The following is a 25,943-nucleotide window of genomic DNA, read 5'->3' on the forward strand; positions in this document are numbered from 1 at the left end:
GGACAGATTAAGGAGCTGGGTTCAAGCCAGGTGCAAACAAGCAGGCAAGGGCTGTAGTTTGAGCTAGAAGATTGGGAGGGGATTGCTTCAGGCTGATGAGCAGCCCCACCCTTAAAAGAAAAAAAGAAAAAAAAAAAACCCAGATAGGAACTTTGGGCCTGCTCCTTGCTTTGGATGTAAGTCTCTCCTCTCTCTCTCTGGGAACGAGGGTCAAGACGGCAAATTGATGAGCTTGAAAAGTGAGAGCAGGTCAATGATGTGAGGCCTTGTCTGCCTTCCTCGCAGGGCAGGCGGCCGTTGTGGGGCCTCGCAGCCCACTACCGTCCGCCTGGAGAATTGTGAACTCACGGGTGGTGGGAGTAGGAACCTCTGCCGCGCTGCAGGGCATCAGCCAGAGCTGCACTTCAGAAAAGATCTTTCGCCTGGATAAGGAACAGATGCGGTTGCTCAACCCAACCTGTCCTTATTGCCAGGGACCCAGCCCAACGTCCTCTGTGTCTCCAACGGAAGCACCAGGACCCCAGGAGGTGACCAGCTCACATCCTCAGAGGTGAAATTGTGGGGAGCTGGGACTCTTGTCTCCAGCGCCCCCCACCAGGAGGTGGTTCCCACAGGAGCCCACAGGAGCATCATGGCTCCAGTCCAGACAGGAGGAAGAGGCAGGGAAGTGTGACTCCTGTAAAGAGCTGTGAAGATTCCTAAAGAGCTGCATGCGCGGGCTGCCTTGCTATTCCAGTCTGAGCCCCGGTTTTTCTTAAACAAGAAATGACCAGTTATCGTTCACTCTGAAGGTACACCCAACCGGCTTGTCAGCTTAGCTGGCCACCTTTGATCTGCCTCCAGATGCAGCCGGTACTCCCATTGCCACCCCCCAACTTCCTCTTTCCAAGATGCAAATATAGTAACAATAGTCTTAATTGAGTGTCAGGCACTTCTTGGGCAGACTCTCATTTAATCCCCACCACAGCCCCTGAGGTAGGTTTTAATGTATCATACCCATTTTATAGATGAGAAAACTGAGTTCAAATAAGAGAATAGACCCATCCACAGTCACCCAGCTGGTAAGCAGCTAAAGCCAGGATTGAAACCAGGTCTCTGTGGCTCCAAAGCCCACTTGCTGCCAGTAGCCAAGAATGCCCCCTGTTTCTCTAAAAAGTTACCTACCCCTGGGGGCAGGGCAGGATGGGGGTGACGCAAGCACCGGGCAAAATGTAAGAAGGCACTCAGGCTCAAGTTCATGCCACTGTGGGGCTGGGCCCGGGCACGACTCTGTGAGCAAGTGCCTCCTTGAATTCTGAGCCCTGGGTACCTGCCTCAGCCCTGCCTCTAGGTAAACACCCAAGTTTAGTAGCTTATTGCACACACCAAGTTCAGGGCAGGTCCTACACAGGAAGAATGTTCTGGTCAAACCAGCTGTGACTAGAGTTTCTTTCTCCCATAATTACACCAGTGCAATTTTCAGACCTCACCCCACCTCACCAGGGACTCTCAGCCTAGGAAAGGACCCCTGAGACAGCAGGTTCTATCTCTTGGACCTCCCACAGCACAGCTACCTGTGAGCTGGCAGCAGAGGAAGCCAGCGCTTGCCTTCTCTTCCATCTTTCACTACATCCCTCTCCCGCAGATGTGTCCCTTTTGGGTGGACTCAGCAGTAGAGGCTCCAGGCACTGGAGTTAGACCTGGGTTTGAATCCTGTCTTCACTTCCAACCATCTGTGTTATTTTGAACATAGGACTTTCCCCTTCCCTGTGCCTCAATTTCCCCATCAGTAAAATGGAACCAGTGGTGCATGTTTTGCAGGATGTATTCGCTTCCTGTGGCTACTCTAACAAATTATTACCAACTGGGTGGGTGAAAACAGAAAATTATTGTCTCACAGTTCCAAAGGCCAGAAGTTCCAAATCGAGGTGTCACCAGGGCCATGCTCCATCTCCAGGCTCTAGGGGAGGATCCTTCCTGGCTTATCCCACCTTCTGGTGGCCCCAAGCATCCCTTGGCTTATGGCGCATCACTCCAGTCTCCCCCTCTGTTTTCACACAGCCTTCATCCTTGTGTCTGTGTCCTTTTCTGTCTGTTGTTAGGATATTCTCATTGGATGTAGGGCCCAACCTAATCTGTTATGATCTCATCTCAATTCTAGCTTAATTGTGTCTAAAGTGAAAGTCGCTCAGTTGTGTCCAACTCTTTGCGATCCCATGGACAATACAGCCCATGGAATTCTCCAGGCCAGAATACTGGAGTAGGTATGGGTAGCCTTTCCCTCCAAGGGATCTTCCCAACCCAGGGATTGAACCCAGGTCTTCTGCATTGCGGGCAGATTCTTTACCAGCTGAGCCACAAAGGAAGACCAAGAATACTGGAGCGGGTATCCCTTCTCTAGCGGATCTTCCTGACCCAGGAATCAAACCAATGCAGGGGCCTCCTGCATTGCAGGCAAATTCTTTACCACCTTAGCTAACTGGGAAACCCTGATAATTGTGTCTGCAGAGACTCTATTTCCAGGGAAGGCCACATTCTGAGGTTCTGGGTAAACATGGGTTTGAGGGGACACTAATCACCCTCACTGCACAGAAATGGGCCCGACCCTCAGCCCTCGAGCAGCCTTCTCCTCCACTCTCTCCTACTCCCTGACTTGGAGGCTGTGATGGTCAATTTCATGTGTCAACCTGATGAGGCCATATGGTACCCAGATATCTGGTTAAGCACTTTCTGGGTGTGTCTCTGAGGTGTTTAAGGATGAGATTAGCATCGGAATGGGTAGACTGAGTAAAGCAGATGGCCCTTCCATATCCAGTCCCTTGCGGGACTGAATAGAACAAAAAGACAGAGGAAGAGAGAATTCACTCTCTGCCAGCTAGTTTTTGAGTTGGATGCAGTTTTCTCCTGTGATTGGACTGGAACTTATGCCACCAGCTCTCCCAGGTTTCCAGCTGACAGATGGCAGGCTGTGGGACTTCTCATCCTCTGTAATCATGCAAGCCGAATTCTTGGAATACATCTCTTTCTCTCCCTCTCAATAGATAGACAGATAGAGATAGATGTAGGTTATGTGACATCTATCTCAGATCTATATTTATTAATGTCCATTGGTATATGTGGGGGCTTGGTTCCAACAGATACAAATTTCAAACACGTGCGTTTCCTGGTGGCCTACCGGTTAGGATTCTGGGCTTTCACTACCATGGCCCAGGTTTGATTCCAGGCAAAAAAACACAAAACACCCAACAAAGAAGCTGAAGTTCCTTACATAAAATAGCATAGCACAGTGAATACAAGCAACCCTCTGTATCCAGGGATGTGAAGTCTGCAGGTAAGGAAGGCCGGCTGCATACCCAAATCTTCTATGGATTGGTCTATATCATGTATAGGCTTCCCTGGTGGCTCAGTGCTGAAGAATCCACCTTCCAATGCAGGAGACACAGGTTCGATCCCTGGGTTGGGAAGATCCCCTGTAGAAGGAAATGGCAACCCACTCTAGTGTTCTTGCCTGGAAAATCCCATGGACAGAGGAGCTATAGTCCATGGAGTCACAAACAGTTGGATATGACTTTGTGACTAAACAGCAGTAACATATTATGTCTATCCTACATATAGCATATGTATTTCATATCTACATCTCTATATACAGAACTACCTATATAGATACAATGACAGAGACACGTGTCTCCGGATAGAGAGTTTGTTTCTCTGGAGAACCCTAAGATAGAGGCTTTTCTTTCCCCCAAGGGAAGAGAAAGGTCACTTTCAAGGGTATTTGGACGAGGGGCAGACATTCCTTGTGCTGGTAGCCAGTTCCCTCTTCACCCTGGGGCTCTCCTGTTTGATTTCTGAGTAAGTGTGGGGGAGGGTGAGTCTAGGCTGGATCCTCCCCTCATCTGAACTGCACTTTCCATGGAAATAAACTTTCCCAAGGAGGCTCGCTGCCCTCTGCTCTTCTTCTCCCAGAGGTTGAGTCCACAACCACGTCACTTGTAACCACACCACCCATAACAGAGAAACACCCTTAAGGGGCCCCCGGCCTCTGGGAACCTGGCATGGCTTGTGCAGGGTCACATCCAGTTGTCACAGGCCCGTGAGGAGAGCATGGTGATGGCAATTTGCAGGGGAAGAGCTAAGGGTCAGAGAGGTCCCGTAAGGAGCCCAGGGGCACACAGCTTTATTTGCCAGCAGGTGGGGGTAGGGGGTGAATGTATTTGAAGGTTATGTATTAGAGGTTACGACGATTGCCCTGCACCCCAGCCCTCAGCCCAGGCCATCTGAGATGAGACAGGCTTTGTGACGGGCTGGGCATGATGCTTTGTATTCACTTGCTTCATCCTCATAGCTGCCTTGTGAGGTGGCTGTCACCCCCAGTTAGCGAACAAGGCTCAGAGAAGATCAAAGAAGGGCTGTCCCGAAACTCCTGGGCTCCTGCAGAGCCTGAGTCCAATCTGAGTGGGCCCATGCCCAAAAAGCTCTCCTCTTCCCTCTCCCCTGACCCCTCCCTCCCAGCTCACTCTTCTCTGTCTTCCCCATCCTTTCCTGGGTGGGGCAGGTGGGGAGACAGTGTTCCCTGGAGGAGGGAGGGGCAAGGCAGGTGAGTCTTCTCCTTCACCTGGTCTGCATTCTCCAGAAAGTGAGAAAGTGCCTGGGCAAGAGTGTGTGAATGTGTGTGACTGGGGGTCTGGGTGTGTGTGAGCATGAGTGTGTGTATGTGAGAATGTCTGCATGTGTGTGTGAGTGTGTGTATGTGTGTGCATGTGAGTGTGTGTGAGTCTGAGGGTATGTGTGCGGCTTGGGGGTCTGGATGTGTGTGACATGTGTATGTGAGAATGTCTGCATGTGTGTGTGAGTGTGTATATGTGTGTGCATGTGAGTGTGTGTGAGTCTGAGGGTATGTGTGCGGCTTGGGGGTCTGGGTGTGTGTGAGCATGTGTGTATGTGAGAATGTCTGCATGTATATGTGTCAGTGTGTGTGTGTGTGTGTGTGTGTGTGGCTTGTTGGGGGGCAGAGACGGGACAGAGGTGGGAACAGACATTCCTCGAGGTTGGGCCAGGGCTGGGGAGACATCACCTCCCTTCTCCCTCCCCTGTCTCTGCCTCTCCTCTCCTTTTCCTCCCCCAGCCCCATTCCACACCCCGCCCCCCGCCCCAGGATTCTATCAGCCTGGGACAAATGAAAAGAGCGAAGCTAGGGCGGGCCCATGGCAGGGGGTCAGGGGGGCTAAGCAGGTCAGGGCCCTCATCTCTGCTTCCCCAGGTTCCTGAACACCAAGGATTACAGCTTCAACTTCTGCTGTTTAATCAGCTGGTAGCAATTTAACCATTACACCCCAGTGAGAGAATCCAAGACATTTCCTACAGGAGGGGGAGAGGGGAAGACTAAGATGGGAGGAATGCAGGAAGGGGGGCCAGTGGAGACACAAAACAGTTTTATTAAAAAGAAAAAGGGAGGAAGAAAAGGGCTGTGATCTGTAATTGTGTCTCAGTTGAAACAGAACTCCCAGGGCTGGGTGGGGAAGCAGACCCCTGGAGATGCAGGGAGGGGCAGGCTGCAGGGTGGAAATGGGGAAGGTGGGTGCTGGTTGGGGTGCAGGGGAGGGGGACATAGAGGATCTTGGCTGTGGGACGTGGGAAGGAGTTTTGTCTCCTGCTTTGAGGGGCGGTCTCCAGACCCAAGGAAGGCCCTGCCACTTTCAAGCTGTGCTGGGTCTGGCCTCTCTGAAACTGGAAACAGCAGAGCAGCTAAGCAGAGACTGATTCACTTGGCATCATGGGTTTATATGTAAAGTGCTTGGGAAATGAGTTGGCAGGTGAGGTGAGATTCTTTATCAAATGTATTTTCACCTGTAAAAAAAGAAAAGAACTTCTCCAGCCCACTCCCATTTTTCTGGGCCCCCATGTGCCTTAAAGTGCTCACACCTGAGTCCAGGTGACTCTGTGATCGGCAGCTGCACTTGGCCCCCAACCCAAGCAGGAGGGAGCCTCCTCTATGTGGCCTGATGCTGAGCACCCGAGGACGTCTGTGGAAGAGGACTTGGAAGAAAGCCAGGAAAGCATTTGGGGCATAGAAAGAGCACCACCTTGAAGGCTGGGGTTTCAGGTTTGAGCCCCAGGGCTGCCCTCGGCTGGCTGAGTGAACTGGGGCAAGTTGCTAAGCCTCTCTGAACCTCAGGTCTTTACGTTGATTTATAGAGGCCAGCATACTTTTTCTGGAAAGGATCAGATAGTAAATATCTTTGCGGGCCGTTCGGTCTCTGCGGCAACGATTCAACCTTGTCACTGTAGTGTGAAAGCAGCCGTGGACACACATAAATGAGCAAGGATAGCTGTGTCTAGTACAACTTTATTTACAAAGGCAGGCAGCTAGCCTAGGGGCTGTAGTTTGGTTACCCATCATCTAGAAAATAGGAATGATGATGCTTCTGGGACCCCATTAATTAAATAAACTCAGTGTGGTAGCACATTGTTAGGGTCTGAAACACATCGGCTTCTTGTCTTCCAGACAGGGTTAGCAAGACAGCGGAGACTTCTCTGACCAATGAACTTCCCACCAACTTTCTATCATTTCATGTCAGGCATGAGCAGATGCTACCATTAAGTCAGTAAAGAAGCCACTAGTGGGAATCTAAAGAGTCAAGGGCCTGGACATCAAGGAGCTGGGCATTGCAGGGTGAATAGGAGTTTTCCGAGAGCTAACAGTCATACATGTATGTTCTATGCTCACGGACCACACGTACATGCATAGGCGCAGAGACAGGTGGGTGGGATGTGGATATGCAGTGGGTACAGGTGAGAAAAGAGGATGAGAAAGGCAGATGTCAAATATCAGCCTCCTGCCCCTGCCCTACCTTGGGATTGTTCCAGGCTGGAGTGGGTGTTCGAGGCCCAATAACAGAAAGGCTTCTCAGCTCTGCCCACTGACGTTTTCTCTCCATTTCTTCTCAGTGCCTTACAACCCTGACTGATTCTGCACTCCTTCTAGACAAGGAGGCTGCAGGTTGTTGTTCAGTAGCTAAGTCATGTCCAGCTCTTTGTGACCCCAGGGACTGCAGTACGACAGGCCTCCCTGTCCTTCACTATCCCCCAGAGTTTGCTCAAACTCGTGTCCACTGAGCTGGTGATGCCATCCAACCATCTCATCCTCTGCCACCCCCTTCTCTTCCTGCCGTCAATCTTTCCTAGCATCAGGGTCTTTTCCAAACAGTTGGCTCTTCACTTCAGGTGGCCAAAGTATTGGAACTTCAGCTTCAGCATCAGTCCTTCCAGTGAATGTTCAGGATCAGTTTCCTTTAGGCTAGGCTGGTTTGAGCTCCTTGCTGTCCAAGGGATTCTCAAGAGTCTTCTCCAACACCACAGTTCAAAAGCATCAATTCTTCAGTGCACGGCCTTCTTTATGGTTCAGCTCTCATCCGTGCATGACTACTAGAAAACCCATAGCTCTGACTATATGAACCTTTGTCAGAAAAGTGATGTCTCTGCTTTTCAATACACTGTCCAGGTTTGTCATAGCTTTTCTTCCCGGGCCTCATGCTAAAAAGCATGGACATTGGAGTACCTCTGATGTGGCTTCCAGTGCCCCATTGAACATTTGCTTGCTATGTATCTTTGGCAAATGTCTTCACCTACCTCTCTGGGTCTCCATTTCCTCATCTGCAAAATGGGAGTTATGGTCTCACCTACCCAGCAGGTGTCCTGCTGGGAGATTACATGGGATAAGGAAGGGCAATGTGTAACACAGGGCTTGCCTGGCACATAGCTAGCACTTTGTAAGCAGAAGCCATCTTAATACCACCATGATTATTGTAATACTTTATGATGATAAAGTATTTTATAATATAAATATAATGTTTTGTAATAGTAATTATTACCATTATTCAGCTTCCCTGGTGGCTCAGACAGTAAAAACACAGGAGATTTGGGTTCGATCCCTGGATTGGGAAGACCCTCTGGAAAAGGGAATGGCAACCAATACAGTTTTCTTGCATGGAGAATTCCATGGACAGAGGAGCCTGACAAACTAAATATGTACTGTTTAATAATTCAGTTCAGTTCAGTCACTCAGTCGTGTCCAACACTTTGCGACCCCATGAATCGCAGCACGCCAGGCCTCCCTGTCAATCACCGTCTCCCGGAGTTCACTCAGACTCATGTCCATCGAGTCAGTGATGCCATCCAGCCATTTCATCCTCGGTCGTCCCTCCCTCCTCCTGCCCCCAATCCCTCCTTTAGCATCATTCCTTCCAAAGAAATCCCAGGGCTGATCTCCTTCAGAATGGACTGGTTGGATCTCCTCGCAGTCCAAGGGACTCTCAAGAGTCTTCTCCAACACCACAGTTTAAACGCATCAATTCTTCGGCACTCAGCCTTCTTCACAGTCCAACTCTCACATCCATACATGACCACTGGAAAAACCATAGCCTTGACCAGACGAACCTTAGTCTGCAAAGTAATATCTCTGCGTTTGAATATGCTATCTAGGTTGGTCATAACTTTTCTTCCAAGGAGTAAGCGTCTTTTAATTTCATGGCTGCAATCACCATCTGCAGTGATTTTGGAGCCCCCCAAAATAAAGTCTGACACTGTTTCTACTGTTTCCCCATCTATTTCCCATGAAGTGATGGGACCGGATGCCATGATCTTTGTTTTCTGAATGTTGAGCTTTAAGCCAACTTTTTCACTCTCCTCTTTCACTTTCATCAAGAGGCTTTTTAGTTCCTCTTCACTTTCTGCCATAAGGGTGGTGTCATCTGCATATCTGAGGTGATTGATATTTCTCCCGGCAATCTTGATTCCAGCTTATGTTTCTTCCAGTCCAGCGTTTCTCATGATGTACTCTGCATAGAAGTTAAATAAGCAGGGTGACAATATACAGCCTTGACATACTCCTTTTCCTATTTGGAACCAGTCTGTGGTTCCATGTCCAGTTCTAACTGTTGCTTCCTGACCTGCATACAGATTTCTCAAGAGGCAGGTTAGGTGGTCTGGTATTCCCAGCTCTTTCAGAATTTTCCACAGTTTATTGTGATCCACATAGTCAAGGGCTTTGGCATAGTCAATAAAGCAGAAATAGATGTTTTTCTGGAACTCTTGCTTTTTCCATGATCCAGCAGATGTTGGCAATTTGATCTCTGGTTCCTCTGCCTTTTCTAAAACCAGCTTGACCATCAGGGAGTTCACGGTTCACGTATTGCTGAAGCCTGGCTTGGAGAATGTTGAGCATTACTTTACTAGCATGTGAGATGAGTGCAATTGTTTGGTAGTTTGAGCATTCTTTGGCATTGCCTTTCTTTGGGATTGGAATGAAAACTGACCTTTTCCAGTCCTGTGGCCAAATTTGCTGGCATATTGAGTGCAGCACTTTGACAGCAGCATCTTTCAGGATTTGAAACAGCTCAACTGGAATTCCATCACCTCCACTAGCTTTGTTCGTAGTGATGCTTTCTAAGGCCCACTTGACTTCACATTCCAAGATGTCTGGCTCTAGATTAGTGATCACATCATCATGATTATCTGGGTCATGAAGATCTTTTTTGTACAGTTCTTCCATGTATTCTTGCCACCTCTTCTTAATATCTTCTGCTTCTGTTAGGTCCATACCATTTCTGTCCTTTATCGAGCCCATCTTTGCATGAAATGTTCCCTTGGTATCTCTAATTTTCTTGAAGAGATCTCTAGTCTTTCCCATTCTGTTGTTTTCCTCTATTTCTTTGCACTGATCACTGAAGAAGGCTTTCTTATCTCTTCTTGCTATTCTCTGGAACTCTGCATTCAGATGCTTATATCTTTCCTTTTCTCCTTTGCTTTTCACCTCTCTTCTTTTCACAGCTATTTGTAAGGCCTCCCCAGACAGCCATTTTGCTTTTTTGCATTTCTTTTCCATGGGGATGGTCTTGATCCCTGTCTCCTGTACAATGTCACAAACCTCATTCCATAGTTCATCAGGCACTCTATCTATCAGATCTAGGCCCTTAAATCTATTTCTCACTTCCACTGTATAATCATAAGGGATTTGATTTAGGTCATACCTGAATGGTCTAGCGGTTTTCCCTACTTTCTTCAATTTGAGTCTGAATTTGGTAATAAGGAGTTCCTGATCTGAGCCACAGTCAGCTCCTGGTCTTGTTTTTGTTGACTGTATAGAGCTTCTCCATCTTTGGCTGCAGAGAATATAATCAATCTGATTTCGGTGTTAACCATCTGGTGATGTCCATGTGTAGAGTCTTCTCTTGTGTTGTTGGAAGAGGGTGTTTGCTATGACCAGTGCATTTTCTTGGCAAAACTCTATTAGTCTTTGCCCTGCTTCATTCCACATTCCAAGGCCAGATTTGCCCGTTACTCCAGGTGTTTCTTGACTTCCTACTTTTGCATTCCAGTCCCCTATCATGAAAGGGACATCTTTTTTGGGTGGTAGTTCTAAAAAGTCTTGTAGGTCTTCATAGAACCATTTAACTTCAGTTTCTTCAGCGTTACTGGTTGGGGCATAGACCTGGATTACTGTGATACTGAATGGTTTGCCTTGGAGATGAACAGAGATCATTCTGTTGTTTTTGAGATTGCATGCAGGTACTGCATTTTGGACTCTTTTGTTGACCGTGATGGCTACTCCATTTCTTCTGAGGGATTCCTGCCCGCAGTAGTAGATGTAATGGTCATCTGAGTTAAATTCCCGTATTCCAGTCCATTTTAGTTCGCTGGTTCCTAGAATGTCGACGTTCACTCTTGCCATCTCCTGTTTGACCACTTCCAATTTGCCTTGATTCATGGACCTAACATTCCACGTTCCTATGCTATATTGCTCTTTACAGCATCGGATCTTGCTTCTATCACCAGTCACATCCACAACTGGGTATTGTTTTTGCTTTGGCTCCATCCCTTCATTCTTTCTGGAGTTATTTCTCCACTGATCTCCAGTAGCATATTGGGCACCTACTGACCTGGGAAGTACCTCTTTCAGTATCCTATCATTTTGCCTTTTCATACTGTTCATGGGGTTCTCAAGGCAAGAATACTGAAGTGGCTTGCCATTCCCTTCTCCAGTGGACCACATTCTGTCAGACCTCTCCACCATGACCCACCTGTCTTGGGTTGCCCCATAGGCATGGCTTGGTTTCATTGAGTTAGACAAGGCTGTGGTCCTAGTGTGATTAGATTGACTAGTTTTCTGTGAGTATGGTTTCAGTGTGTCTGCCCTCTGATGCCCTCTTGCAACACCTACCATCTTACTTGGGTTTCTCTTACCTTGGGCGTGGGATATCTCTTCTTAGCTGCTCCAGCAAAGCACAGCCGCTGCTCCTTACCTTGGATGAGGGGTATCTCCTTACCGCTGCCGTTCCTGTTATTACCATTATTATTATGCCTCTTGTACTCCTTAGTCCCTACTACCAATGGGTTTGCACAGGCTATGGGGACACGTTGGTGCCCAAGTCTGGGAGGTCTGGGTGGTGGCCTGCAATGGGACATGAATTTTGAGCATGCGCTGTGGCTCCCTCATTGTGAGATTGGGGAACCAGGAGATGATGTACCAGGCATAGATCACACATCACTTCCTCCATACCTTATAGCACTTCTGCCCAATATGCTTTCCCAGCTCCATTTTCCAGATGAGGAAACTGAGGCTTAGTGAGGGCTTAAGTGACTTCCTCAGATTCAAATGACTGTTAAAGTATGGGTGGAGCTGGGGTTTGAATCTAAGAAGAGTGCATTCCAAACTCCAGGCTCTTTCTGTGTCACACCAAAAGCCCCCCTCCTGCTAAGAACCAGGATATTCAAGCATCAAACCCACCATCTTGGTAGGGTGACCAACCATCCTGCTTTGTCCAGAACCCAGGGGGTTCGCAGGTTCCAAATGGGGCAGAAGCCCTAGGCGAACACAAGCTCCCCTTACATTTTGGTGTTATGGATGCTAGGCCCTTAAGCTATTGACCCGCACAGTCTGCCTTCCTGTGTGTCTGCTTCCTGCCCTGTGTTCGGACCCTCTTTTCTTCTGTGCCAAGCTGTGTGTGGGTAGAGCCTCCAACGGCCATCTCTGTGAATCCCTGTTGCTTTTCCAAAGTGAGCCTTTGTGAAACCACCTTAGGGCACAACGTCCTAAAATTAAAGCATTAGTTAAAATACATAAAACATGAAACAGCAAAAGCAATGGAAACAGCTGAAATAGTATAATAAAACATGTCATTACAGAAGATTAGGATGAAAAATAGTTCTTGCATTATGCCCTGAAGGTTGGCAAACTGGGACTTCGTAAATATGTCAAGAAATGTACACACAAACGCACACGCAGAGATATTTATATACAAAAATCTCAGAAGCAGTGGAAACAGCTGAAATGATAGAATGATGTGCACTTTGAGTGTCTAGTGTGCATTCTTGCCCTAGTTTATAAAACATGATCAGATACCTGTTGGCGGGGGTGGGGAGGGCAGAGACTCTGGAATCTGCAAAGTGTCGCCGGGCTCTGCAATTTTCCATCAAGAGTTCTCTGAGAAGTTAGAAGCAATCTGTACAAGATCAGCTTTTGGGCCCCCGCGCCTTCACCTATCAGAGGTCTCCCTGCACATTTACCTCGATGTGTGCAGCTCCCCTGCACTCGTCCCACGTGACCCCACATTCCTGCTGCTAATGGGTTCACAGTCTGTTTCACCATATGGGGGGAGGTTGAATTTCTAACGGGAAAGCCGCAAGCCAGCTTCTGCCCACTATTACTCCAACTGGGACTGACTGATACTCACACTTGGGAACCCCGGGAAGGGGATATAAATGGGGTGACCAACCCTCTCCTGGCTCTAGCACTGAAACCTCTTAGTCTCGGGCAAACTGGGATGACTGGACCCTCTACAGTGAAGTCCCAATCCTGTGACTCTTTCAGTGTTCAACTTCTTTCTATTACATTTTAAAATCACAGATGGACAAAGCCACTGAAATCACCTCAACCCATTCCTAAGTCATCCTTCCCCCACTAGATGCAAAAAGAAACATGTAATTCAGGTTACAAAAGTCAGCAGAAAGACATGAATTGTTGGTGGGCCCCCAAATCCTACTGTCCACTGATGATCAGCAAATGAGAAAATTGCTTCTGGGTTGATCTTTCTGGCAAGTCTTAGTGTCTGTTTTATTTAACTGACGGCATCTGTCTCTGATAGCAGGGCTCTCTTGGAGTGATAAATTACATCCATATTTACTCTTCTTCCTAAAGCTAATTGTTGGGGGGGGGGTGTTTTAAATACCTTTTTGATGTGCTAAGAGCTCCCCGTGAGGTAAATAAACAGACTGTTAGGTTTCACCCAGAAGTGTCTGCAGAAGCACCATCTCCTAATTCGTTGTAGTTAATGGACATTAACCTCTCCGGCTCCCTCTCTCCATTCAACCCTCATCCTATAATCATTGTCATTACTTATAATAACATTTTACACTTGTAGGTCAGCTCTTCTTTCTAAGTGCCCTAGTCTCCTCTAATGAGTAGCTTTTGAATCTAAATAATGAAGTATTTGCCCTTCTCAAGTTTCCACGTCTAGGAACAAGAACACTCTTCCCCTGACCTTTGCTTGGAGCCTATTCATGAATGCACAAACACTCATATTCACACTCAGGGAACAGGCACTCACATATGCATACATGCATGTGCACACACACACACACCCTTTGAATTACCAATGGGAACTAACACCACTTGTCATTTGCTTACCTTCAGCATGCAAATGATCATGACAGCCACTATTTCTGGTGGCTTTCCTGATGGCTCAAATGGTAAAGAATCTGCTTGCAAATACAGGAGACCTGGGTTTGATCCCTGGGTCAGAAAGATCCCCTGGAGAAGGGAATGGCTACCCACTCCAGTATTCTTGCCTGGAGAATCCCATGGACAGAGGAGCCTGGTGAGCTACAGTCCATGGGGTCACAAAGAGACATGACTGAGAGACTAACACGTTCACTCTTTTTCAAATGTGCCCTGCTTCGGTGTTAAAGGCACACAGCATACATTTCATTTGTATAGCAATGCTTTGAAGTAGATAATCAGCCCATTCTACAGTCAGGGGAACTGAGGGTCCCAGAGGTGCAGTAGCCTCAGGTTCACACAGCTAATAAGTTACAAAGAGCCATTCCAAACCCCAAGACTGTCACCAGGGCCCTCACTTTAAGCCACCAATGGCCCAAATGATCCCAGTTGACTCAGAATCCTCAACCACGGTCCTGGGCCAATCCCCCGTGGGAGACGAATGCTGGGAACCCCCTTCTTCTAGGATGCATTTTGCAGTTGCAGATCACTGGAGACAGTTTGCCCGATTACAGGGGCCAGAAATGGCTTCACTCTTTCTGGACCCGGCGTAACGTCAGGGCGGTCTGGACCTGGAGCTGCCATCTCCCAGAGGACACCGGAATGGGTCTGGCTGGACCTGCTGCACCTTGCAGACCCCTACCCAGCCCCCTGCCTCCCCTTCCGGAAGAATATAGCACTTGTCCGTCTTCCCAGCCAGGAAGGAGGAGGATGTCTGTGGTCGGTGTCACAGCTGCCACGGCAAGGCAAGAGCCTCCGAGGGACAGAGGCCCCTACGGAGACAAGCCTGTGGCAAAAAGAAAACCGATTCCCTCCGCATCCTTTCAGCTGGCAGCTTGAAGCTATTTGAGGCGTCAAACGTCCCCCAGTTGGTTTCGAGGCAAACGCCACTTGGCTGGGGAGGGGCCCCCACTTTCAGCAAGTGTTCTAGCAGAATGCCAGAGACCAAAATTACATGCCTTCCCCTCACGGCTTAAAAAGCAGCCTTCAAGGGGGTTTTGCCCATGTATAATTCAAGAAGTGCCGGAGCTAGAAACTGCAAACTCGGTTAGATTTTCCTTCCCTGGGAGGATCTTTGTCTCAAGCCACAGTTGTTTAAAATTGCAGTGTCGTGTGCATGGAGGGGAATGGCTCTGACCCCTTGTTCAGGTGACACTTGTCAGGCCCTTCTCATTGAGGAGCCTGTAAGAAGACACATAGTGGAAAACCTGAGTGGCTTTGGTCTGCGTCCAAGGTTCCTCTTCTCTTTTTCTTTGTCCTTTTCAAGAACACAGAGTTGTGAAGCAAATTGCAGCCCAGTCTGCTGGAGTCTGGTCCTCAGAGTCTCAGAGGCCCTGAGCACGTCTCGCTGCCTAAGGGTGGCAGCTTAAATGCCCAGAGACTCCCAAGCAACCAGCCTGCACATGTCGCCCAGCCCCCTCCCAAACTAGCAGGCAACCAAGGGGCCAGAAGACTGGGTTCCTCCTGTAGAATGCCTCCACCTTATAGGCCTTGCAGGAGCCGGCCCCAAATGTAATCACAACTTCCATTACCAAGGGACACAGTTGCTCATGTTGGCAGCCCTCCAGACTCTCCCACTTCCTGGGGCATGGCAGCATGGCAGACTCCAGAATCAGCGAGTCTGTATTCAGACCTTTGCCCTGCTACTCAGGGGCTGTGTGACCTTGAGCAAGTTGCTGAACCTCTCTGGACTTTCTTTTCATCATCTATAAAATGGAGCTAGTAATGCCTGCTTTGTGGCACTGTGAAGATTAAAAGAATAAGTGCTTGCCTGTTGTGCCCAGCACTGGCCTCCCCATCTAGCACAGCAGGCACAAGGCCTGTGGACATGGTACTTTCAGGAGTCCCCCCCCCAACCAAAATACTTCTTGAAATAAGCAAGATGCATACCTTGACTGTGTTGGTATAAAGGTGAATATATTAATAATTAAAGTGGATTGCATTTATCTTTATAACTATGCAAATATAAAAAACAACTTCGTATTTTTAATGGGGAAAATGTTAGTCACTCAGTCGTGTCTGACTCTGTGACCCCATGGGCTGTAGCCTGCCAGGCTCCTTTGTCCATGGAATTCTCCAGACAAGAATACTGAGTGGGTAGCCATTCCCTTCTCCAGGAAAGGAGTCCACAAAAAATCAAGGTGTGGCCCTGTTGATCCCCACTGAGCACATTATAGTCATCTCCTATAAACCTCACAGCCCTCTGGGGCAAATGTTGTGAGCCCCATTCTAGAGGTGAAGAGTATGGGGCTCAGCAGGACTTGGTGACTGTCGAAGCCACTCTTCCAATAAGCCCCATTCTCTTTTTCTTAAGCTCCTGCTATAAATCAGAAGTCACCTTCATACAACAAGGAACAGAAGAGAAGGTTAGTTTGGCCCTGCCATCAGCAGGATCACAGGTGAAGCCTTTGACCAAATATCCCCCCACCGGGACGTTGGCCCCATCCTATTATTTACTCAATACATTTCTTTAAATTATTTGTTAAAATAAATGTATTTTTAAAGAGAAATTGGGGTTTCCCTGGTGGTTCAGTGCCTACCAATGCAGGAGACACTGGTTCAAGCCCTGATCCAGGAAGACCCCGTATGCCTCGAAGCAAATTACCCTGTGCACCACAGCTCTTGAGCCAGTGCTCTAGAGCCCAGTAGCTGCAACATCTGAGCCCACATACTGCAACTACTGAAGACCAAGAGGCCCTAGAGTCCGTGCTCCATAATAAGAGAAACCACCACCCCAGTAAGAAACCCGAGCACCACAACTAGAGAGCAGCCCCCTCTCACTGCAACTAGAGAAAAGCCCACACAGAAATGAAGACCCAGCACAGCCAAAAATAAATAAATAAAACTTTTTTTTTATAAAAGAGAAATGGTATATCCCTACCATGAATAGAAAGCTGGGATCACTTGCCATAATTTAAAAAAAAAAAAAAAGTGTGTGTTAAAATTTTGAAAGTTCATGTGTGGGCTATCTAAGATCATCTTGCATCAGGGTTATAGGGAGATGAGTGAGGGTCAAGGTCATGCCAATGAGAGTCAAGGTCATTTGAGCGAGGGTCCAAGTAGAGTGAGTGAGAATAAGATCCTGTACTTATTATACATTTTATTTTGTTCATCATAGATATTTTTCATGAATCTTAATTCTTCTAATATTGCTTATGCTTATTTTATCTTGATGACTGAGTTTTTTGTTAGCACCTTAAATTCTGGACCAGAGGCAAGCGTTTCACTAGCATTACATCACCTGTGTTGCATACAGAAGGAAGGTACTCCCCTCTCTGAGAAACCCAATCTAAGGTCAGTGACTTCCTGGGCCAGCACCTTGGAGAAAATCAGACCAAGGAACAGCAGGCGGAGAGGTTCCAAGGAGGCGTAGGCAGGGCGTGGAGATCAGTGTGGGCCGAAGTGGTCGGCAAATGGATTCTGAGAACTCTTTTCAAGGCCAAATTAACTTCCAGGCCTGGAGGGACCATTAACTTCTGCTCTCAGACTCCCCTTAATGGACTGAAGGCTCACTCCCCACCCAAGGTAAACCGCTTGCCCTAGGCCTGGTGCTTATAAAGCCATTTGCACTCCCAGGAGAAGGGAGAATGAATGGTGATTGTTTCATCATTAAGTTAACTCTGCGACAACTCAAACGCAGCGCAGGGGTGGCCCCATCCCTGTCCTCCTGCTGACCCACGGGTGTCTACTGTCTGTAAATACCACCCCACACCATGAACAGGTGTAAGATCTGGCCGAGAGAGCCCAGGCTGGGGCTGGAATGCAGAGCTGTGCCTTGAGTGTGAAGGGTTCTCGAGTCTGCAGAGTCCCACACACTTCACAGGCCCTTTCTAGCAAAGCTAATTAACTTCCTGCTCCCTCGGGCACTGGTGTAAGAGCAAGGCATAGGAATTATTGATGTGACCGAGTTTCCTAGCAGCTGGTGGGTTGGGGTCGCCTTCTTGCACTGATCTGAGGGGGCAACTAGGACTTCCAAGTAGACACAGACACATATGGGCCTGAAATTCCGCCATTTGATGCCATCAGATTTGGAGGGAGCTTTCTGAAATGGGCTTCCCTGGTGGCTCAGATGGTAAAGAATCTGTCTGCAATGCAGACTTGGATTCAATCTCTGGGTCAGGAAGCTCCCCTGGAGAAGGGAATGGCTACCCACTCCAGTATTCTTGCCTGCAGAATTCCACGGACAGAGGAGCCTGTTGAAGTACAGTCCATATGGTTGCAAAAAGTCGAACATGACTGAGTGACTAACACTTTCACTTTCTGCAATGCGCTATGCAAATACAGGCCTCCTTGAAAGGGGGACCCCTGAGCCTTTGTCAGTAAATAATCTCACATGATTAGGGTACATTCTCAAAGCTGGGGCTTAGGGTGAAGGGGACAGCAAAGAGAAAACAGGAAGCCTGGGAGAAAGAGATGGTAAAATACACAGAGAGAAGGTGTTGAGTGTAGAAGGCAGTGTGTGAACACATTTGTTCATTGATTCAGACAATATTTACTGAGCATCTGCCATGTGCCAAGCACTGGGCTACAGTGTTGACATACAGTGGTGAGCAAGGGCCCTGCACTTGTAGAGTTCACAGCCTAGGTGGGAGACTAACCAAGCAATGAACCAACTCCTTAGCTCAGCCTCTAAGGCCTTTATGATCTGGCCCTTGGCCTTGTCTCATCTCCTGTCACCCTCCCTGGGACTGCCAACTCTAGCCACTTGGCTTTCTTTTACTTCTTGAACACATCAAACTCATTCCCACCCCAGGGCCTTTGTACTTACTTTTCCCTCTGCCTGGAGCTAACTCCTGGATTTTCATATGACTCACTCCTTTTCACTTCTCAGATCTCATCAAAAATATCACCTCCCCAGGAAGCCCTCCCTGACAACCCCCACTCTAAATTTCCCTTTCCTCTCTGTCACTTTCCAGCCCATTACCTAGTTTTCTTTCTTCTCAGCACTTATCACCATCCTGGATAACTGTTGGTTTCTGGGTTCCGTGTCTTTCTTCTCCATGTCAATGCGAGCTCCTTGGGAGTAAAGCCTTTGTCTAGATAAAGGAAGCAAACAAAAAGTTAATAAGTGATTGTGCCTTGTGACGCAGGGAACAGCTCAGTAAGAGAGGATAACTCAGGCAGGTGTGGCCTGTTCAGAGCCGCAGGGCGGGGAGTGGTCAGGTAAGGCCTCCCCAAAGGATGATGTTTAAACTGAAGCCTGCAGAATGAGAAGGAACTGGCCTGGAAAGTAGGGAGTTGGGGAGGTTTCAGTCAGAGGAGCAGCACCCTCAGAAGGAAACCCCCAAATGGCATTTTTCAAGGAATCAAAAAGACCCCCGCTCTAGACACAGGCCTGGGTTTGAATGTCAGTTCAGCTGCCTCCAGCTGTGTGACTCATGGAAAAGTCATTTCCCTCTTTCGGCCTTAATCTCTGTCTTTATAAGATGGGGATTAAAATGCCTTCCTTGAACTGTGTTATTAAAATTACATAAGATAATATAGAGAGAGTTTGGTATAGAGTAGGAGCTTAATAGATGTTCATATCTACCTCCCTTCCCTTCATGAGGGCTTCCCTGGTGGCTCAGAGGTTAGAGCATCTGCCTGGAATGCTGGAGACCCGGGTTCGATCCCTGGGTCGGGAAGATTCCCTGGAGAAGGAAATGGCAACCCACTCCAGTACTCTTGCCTGGAGAATCCCACGGAGGGAGGAGCCTGGTAGACTACAGTCCATGGGGTCGCAAAGAGTCGGACACGACTGAGCGACTTCACTTCACTTCACTTCCTTTCATGAAGTTGCTAGTGACTCTAGGCCAGTAGAACTGGCCTACTCTAAGACAGGAACCTCTCCACCCCTGTCTCATCCCTACTACCTTTGCCCCCTCTCCTTGTATCTGAAACCCAACCCCCTACACCACTTCTCCCATTTGCACAGCCCACCTGGACCCCTGCGGGTCTTTGTCTACAATCTCCCCACTGAAGACTGCTCAGAGATCTTAGTGGCAGCTTGTCCCACATCAGACCTGAGCTAAGATGAGACCCCAGATCATCTAAAAACAGGACCAGTGTTCCTTCCATGTTACCTACCAACTGAGGCTCAGAGCCAGGAGGTTGCAGTTGTTCGTTATCAAAGATGCTCCCCACTTCAAGTTCAAGACCCAGGAAGCAATAACGCTGACCTGCACACTCTTGAACTGAGACATCTCTAGCAGAATAATAGTAACTACCAGTTACCCAGCCCTGTCAAGGAGCTAGGTGAGCTGCTGAGTTCTTTACAGGCCTAATCTGATTTTGCAGCCTCATTGGTCACAGGAGGTATTATAGTCCCACTTTATAGATGAGCATGTTAAAACTCAGAGGTGAAGTGACTTTTTCAAGATCCCATAGCTGTGAAGACACAGAGTTTATAGCCCAAGCAAGGGCGTTATTATATGTCTTTAATAGCCAGCACAAGTATGACCACCTGCCAATCAGAAGAGACATTAGCTTTGAACCCCTGGCCTGGCGTACCTATGAGCTCAGCCCCACTGAGGCTCCCTGCAACCTCTGATGCTGTAGGGCCCCTGGGGGAAGCCAGTGTACTTGGGGTAAAAATGAGGGAGCTCCCTGCTGGGTCAGACAGCTTGGGAAAAAATAGAGAATATGATATCCAGCCAAGAGGTCATCTCCCTGAGGCTACATAGCACACTTTGAAGGAGTAAGCAAATTTCAGAGGCATGACCCAGAGTCTGGGTGCAGTCAAGTAGAGGGGACATGGCCTGGCACATCCAAGTAGATGATCTGAGGTTGGTATTCAGAGACCCAGAGGGGCCTGAAGGCATCTGAACATCTAGGCCAGGGTCCATGTGTCCAAACCTAGTCTGAGCTCCTTCACGTTATTCAGACAGAATTCCTTTACTTTTGTCCAAGAAAGCAGCCCTTTGGACACACTGCCTGGACTTGAAGCCCAGATTCACTACCTGTCAGCTCTGCAACCTTGACTAAGTTGCTTAATTCTCCCTGTGTCTCAGTTTCCTTATTAACACGATTTTATTGCAGCAATGGTTAGGTAAATTATACTTTTTAAGCTCTGTGAAGCAGTACTCAATACATAAATAATTTTCCCAGGATGGTTTTATGAAATACCAATTGTACCAAACTATTTGCTTTTCTCCGATCAGTCTCACACCTTGTGGTGGTGGTGGTTTAGTCGCTCAGTCATGTCTAACTCTTTGTGACCCCATGGACTGTAGCCCACCAGGCTCCTCTGTCCATGGGATTCTCCAGGCAAGAATACTGGAGTGGGCTGCCATTCCCTTCCCCACTCACACCTTGTATTGGTTAGGAATTGTGCTTGGCTGCTGGTGTGCATGCTAAGTCGCTTTGGTCATGTCTGACTCTTTGCAACCCTGTGGACTGTAGCCTGCCTGGCTCCTCTGTCCAAGGGATTCTCCAAGCAAGAATACTGGAGTGAACTGCCATGCCCTCCTCCAGGGTATCTTCCTGACCCAGGATTCGAACTTGTGTCTCTTACATCTCTTGCATTGGCAGGCAGGTTCTTTACCACTAGTGCCTCCTGAAAAGCCCCAGCTACTGGTAACAGAATAACAGTGGTTTTTAAAGAAATCAGGGTTATTTTCTTCTCACTTAAAAAGAAGTCCAGGACTGGCATACTATGTCCTCAGAATCATCAATGTCCCATGTTCATTTTTTTTTTTTATTTATCCTTGGTTTATGGTTGCCATTATCAAGGTCACAAAATCATTGGTGCAACTCCAGCCATCATGTCTTCATTCCAGGCATGCAGAAAGAGGAAGAGAGAAAAGCAAAAGGGTACAGTGGCTGAATTGACCCTTTTTAAAAAAGCTTTCCTGAAAGCTCTACCCAAATGTTTTCCACATACTGTTTATCAGAAATGACTTGTATAGCTGGACACAAGTTTAAGCAAACTCTAAGTGATAGTGAAGGACAGGGAAGCCTGGCTTGCTACAGTCCATGGTGTCACAGAGTCGACACAACTGAACAACAACAATCTGCAAAGGAAGCTAGGAAATGTAAATTTTTTTAGTTGGTCTGTTGCCACTTAACAAAAAACAAAGTTAGGTCACTAAGGAAAGTAGTATAAATATTGCATGGGCAACCAGAAGAATTTGCCTACTTTTGTCCAGGGTGATTTGTGTACTTGACATATTCCCTCCCTGTGAAAATCATACTGATCCTTTGAGGCCTGGCTCAAACGTGTCACTTCCCTAAAGTCTTACCTGGAATCCTCTGTCTAGCCCACACCCCTTTCTACCTTCATTGCTCAACACAGTAGCCAAAGGCAGCCACTAGTGCAACTGAATAACAGAATTCTTAATTAAAATAACTTAATTTTAATTAGTTTAAATTTAAGTTAAAAAACTAATATTGCATTCAGTTATTGGAAAACTAAGTATGTTTGGAATAACTTGGGTATGTGAATCTAGTTTTTCAACCATAAATTATAAAATCTAAATACAGATCAAGTATTTTCAATGAAAATTTAGTGTCTGAATTGAGACGTGTTATATTTAATACACAGATTTTTTTTACTTTAAACTTTTTTTTTCTTTTGAACTTTTTATTTTGTTATGGGGTATAGCTGATTACTTACATACAGATTTCAAAGATGTTGTACCAAAAAATAAAAAGTAAAATTCTTGCTAATATTTATCTTGATTACATGTTGAAATGATACTGCTTGGGGCGTATTGAGTTAGATAAACTATCTTATTAAAGTTAATTTCATCTGAATAATTTCATCTTTTCCATTTTGCCTTTTGGATGCGACTACTAGAAAGAATTTAACTGTATATGGCTCTGAGTATGTTTCTATTGCACATCTCTGCTTTCTGTCTTCTGTATTTGAGTCAATTATTAACATATCTGTCTCCCTACTCCATGCATATGGCTACATAAGATCCAGAATCCTAGTAGTATTTATAGCAACTATTTACTGAGCACTTATTCTGTACTAGGAATTATGTTATTTTAACTTAAGGGAAAATTTTTAATTATTATAGATTCATAGGAAGTTTCAAAAAAGAAATAAAAGGATAAGGAAGATCCATGTACCCTTACCCAGTTCCCCCAAAGGAGAATATCTTGCATAACTGTAGTGTAATATCCAAAGCAGGAATTGGCACTGATACAACTGACCAGTTATTCAGATCTTGCTGGGTTCAGGTGTCCTGCATGTGGACATTTCTATGCAGTTTTAACACATGCAAATCTGTGTAAACATCATCGCAATCGAGATAAAGAACTATTCTGTCACCACAAAGCTCCCTCATGCTATCCTTGTATAGCTACAACTCCTCTCTCCCAGTCCCTGGCAACTGCTAATCTAGTCTCCATTTTGTTATTTTGAAAATGTTACATAAATGAAATCCTACAGTATGCAAACTGTTGAGACTGGCTTTTTTCACTCAAGATGCATCCGAGTTCTTCATTCCTTTCTGTTACTGAATAATATTCCATAGTATGGATATACCACAGATTTTTTTTAACCCATCCTCTAACTGAGGGACATTTAGGTTGTTTCTAGTTTTTGGTAATTCTGAATAAAGCCACAGTAGACATTCATGTACAGGTTTCTATGTGAACTTTGGTTTTTGTTTCTCTGAGATAAAGTGCCACAAGTGCGATTGCACACTAAATTTTTTAATGTGACATCGTGCCTCCATCTACACTCTGTTGTGATAGGCAGCCTATGAGAAGAAAGGGAAGAATATGGGCTTTGAAGAAACACGCCAGGATTCGGATCTTGAGTCCATCACCCATGGCAGGAAGTGCTCTCAGTTCGCGCCTCTGTGAAATGGGTGTGTTTAACACAACTCTCAGGTTCGTGAGGCCGACAGATAAGCAAAGCAATTATGTGGCAGGTGGGAGGTGCTTTACTGATGCAGGTTTCTTTCCTTGCACACTCTGTGAATCCTAGCACAGTGTCAACAACGTGGAAGGCGTGGGATCAAGGAAGGAAGCTGGGGGTGGGAGGTGGAACAAGTGAAGGACGGAGCCCAGCTGGGGTTTCAGAACAGGTGGGCGGGCTTGCAGACTCCACACACAGCCAGGATCTGGCCTAGAAGGAAGGCCGCCTGCTCTGGCTGGATAGGAATCTCTTCTTGGAGTGGCAGGTGGCAGGTGCATGCTGCCTGCTTAGCAGGTGCTTGTGGCTGGCAGTGTCAACAGAGGCTCTGAATTGTTGGTTAGAATTGCAGTGAAGGCTTTCAGAGCCCTCTCTTCCCTTGTTCCCACATTGTACTGGAGGCCAGGGGGAAAAGCCCATCTTTTCTGCGGTTGATTGTCTAGAATTAGCTAATGGTTGCTATTTCTTGAGCATTTACTATGCACCAGACGCTGTGCATAGAACAGCGACACCTCAAGGAGAGACCTTCACTGTCCCCATGTTACAGATGAGAGAAGTGGGGCTCAGCGAGGTGATGTTAGTTTCCCAGCCCTATATATGACCCCAGTACCCTTCATTTGATCCTTGTGCTGTACCACTCCAGAATAACCAGTCTCTTCTGTCAGTCACCTGCTGCTGCTGCTGCTAAGTCGCTTCAGTCGTGTCCGACTCTGTGTGACCCCAGAGACAGCAGCCCACCAGGCTCCCTCGTTGTTGGGATTCTCCAGGCAGAACACTGGAGTGGGTTGCCATTTCCTTCTCCAATGCATAAAAGCGAAAAGTGAAAGTAAAGTCACCCAGTCATGTCCGACTCTTAGTGATCCCATGGACTGCAGCCTAACAGGCTCCTCCGTCCATGGGATTTTATGTCATCAAACCAACCCTACCGCCCTCCCCCCAGCTAAGCAGAAGGAACCAGGAAGAAACCACACAGGAAGGGGACTAATCTAGCCCTAAACCATCCTTGAGATGTAAGAGTAAGCCTTACCCGGTGATTGGGTATCTAAGTGAGGATTCTTTTTACCAGGTTAACAGACACTCAACCTGATCTGACTTATACCAAAAGGAAAATATATTGGTTCCATTAACTAAAATTTCCCATTTCTAGTTTCAGGCACAGCTGGATCCAGGTGTTCAAACAACATTATCAGAAATCTCTCTCTCTCTTTTAGCTCTCTCTTTTTTTTTTTATGGTATTGACTTCCTTGTTGAATAGCTTCTTTCCTTATAAAGGCAAAGATGGTCACCATCAACTCCATGCTTGCTTTTTGTCAGTTTAGCGATCTCAGTGCAAAAAGAGAGCACCTATTGTCACAAAGTTCCTATCAAAGTCCCTGGATTGACCATCACTGGACCACACGCACATGACATGCTCAATCCTGATCCCTGTGTAGCCAGGAGAATGAGACATGCAGGTCAGCCAGGCCTGGGACACATTCCGGTCTCTACAGTTGGGGAGTGGGGCTCCCTCTTAATCCAAACAAAGACTCACAGCAGTGATGGGATGATTCCCCCAAGGTGGGGGTAGGGGGAAATGGATGCTATTCCCAGGAGATAAAATGGTATCTGGACAAACCAAACAACACAGAGTGCCTCCCCCAACTCCCATGAAACGTTTCAGCTGTGTTCCATCTCTGCCTGTGCCAATTTGGGGAGGAGGGGTTCCTGTGGTGAGAGATGTTGGAAAAATTCCTAGTGGCTCTAGGAGACCAAATAGACAGCGTCATAGGAACTGCCAGACATTTCAAGGACAGTTGTTTGGGAAAAACAAGCTTTCAGGGTGTGTGAAGCTAGCAGTTATACCTATTTTGTTATTCTCTACATAAGTTTTCTCCCTCCTTTCTAACAGACTTCAACTCTTCAGAGGTATTGAAATTGGGAACCTCGCATTGAGGGGCCAACTGCTAGAAGCTCACAAGTCAGGGAACTTGCTTCTGTCTTTGCCCTGAACCTGGCAAAGAGAGGTAGGGGAAGTTAGGGAGGCCCCAACCTCCTATGCCTGCATTTCTTGAGCCTTGGCGTCAAGATTGCAGCCAAAGATTTCCACTGAGCTGGCTCACAGACTTTGGGTCAGGCTGGGGCTTCTCAGACACCACTAAGCTGCAGAGGTTCGTAAAGTCCCCATGGCTCATTTGGAATTCACAGCTTTCCCTCATGTCACTTTTGTTCAAAACACCAGTCAACCCTAAGTAAAGGGACACAGCCACCACACAGAACAAAATGCTCTTCAGTCCTGAGCCCTTCAGCTCTGGCTAGTACACGAACACTTTTCTCCTAACACAGGAAATTCAGGAAAACAGGACC

At 47.1% G+C, this 25,943-nt stretch overlaps 1 long non-coding RNA gene and 1 other non-coding gene across 5 annotated transcripts in view; both read left to right on the top strand.

The window, feature by feature from the left end:
• Positions 1-25,943, top strand: part of LOC121816951 (uncharacterized) — a 282,412-nt gene that overhangs the window by 221,726 nt on the left and 34,743 nt on the right. The gene's annotated exons all lie outside the window — the stretch shown is intronic.
• On the top strand, positions 19,306-19,377 carry TRNAS-GGA (transfer RNA serine (anticodon GGA)). The gene has a single exon. It is a non-coding gene; the product is annotated as a tRNA-Ser (tRNA).

The sequence above is a fragment of the Ovis aries genome, chromosome 17 (assembly GCF_016772045.2).
Source record: "Ovis aries strain OAR_USU_Benz2616 breed Rambouillet chromosome 17, ARS-UI_Ramb_v3.0, whole genome shotgun sequence".
In the NCBI taxonomy this organism is placed as follows: domain Eukaryota; kingdom Metazoa; phylum Chordata; class Mammalia; order Artiodactyla; family Bovidae; genus Ovis; species Ovis aries.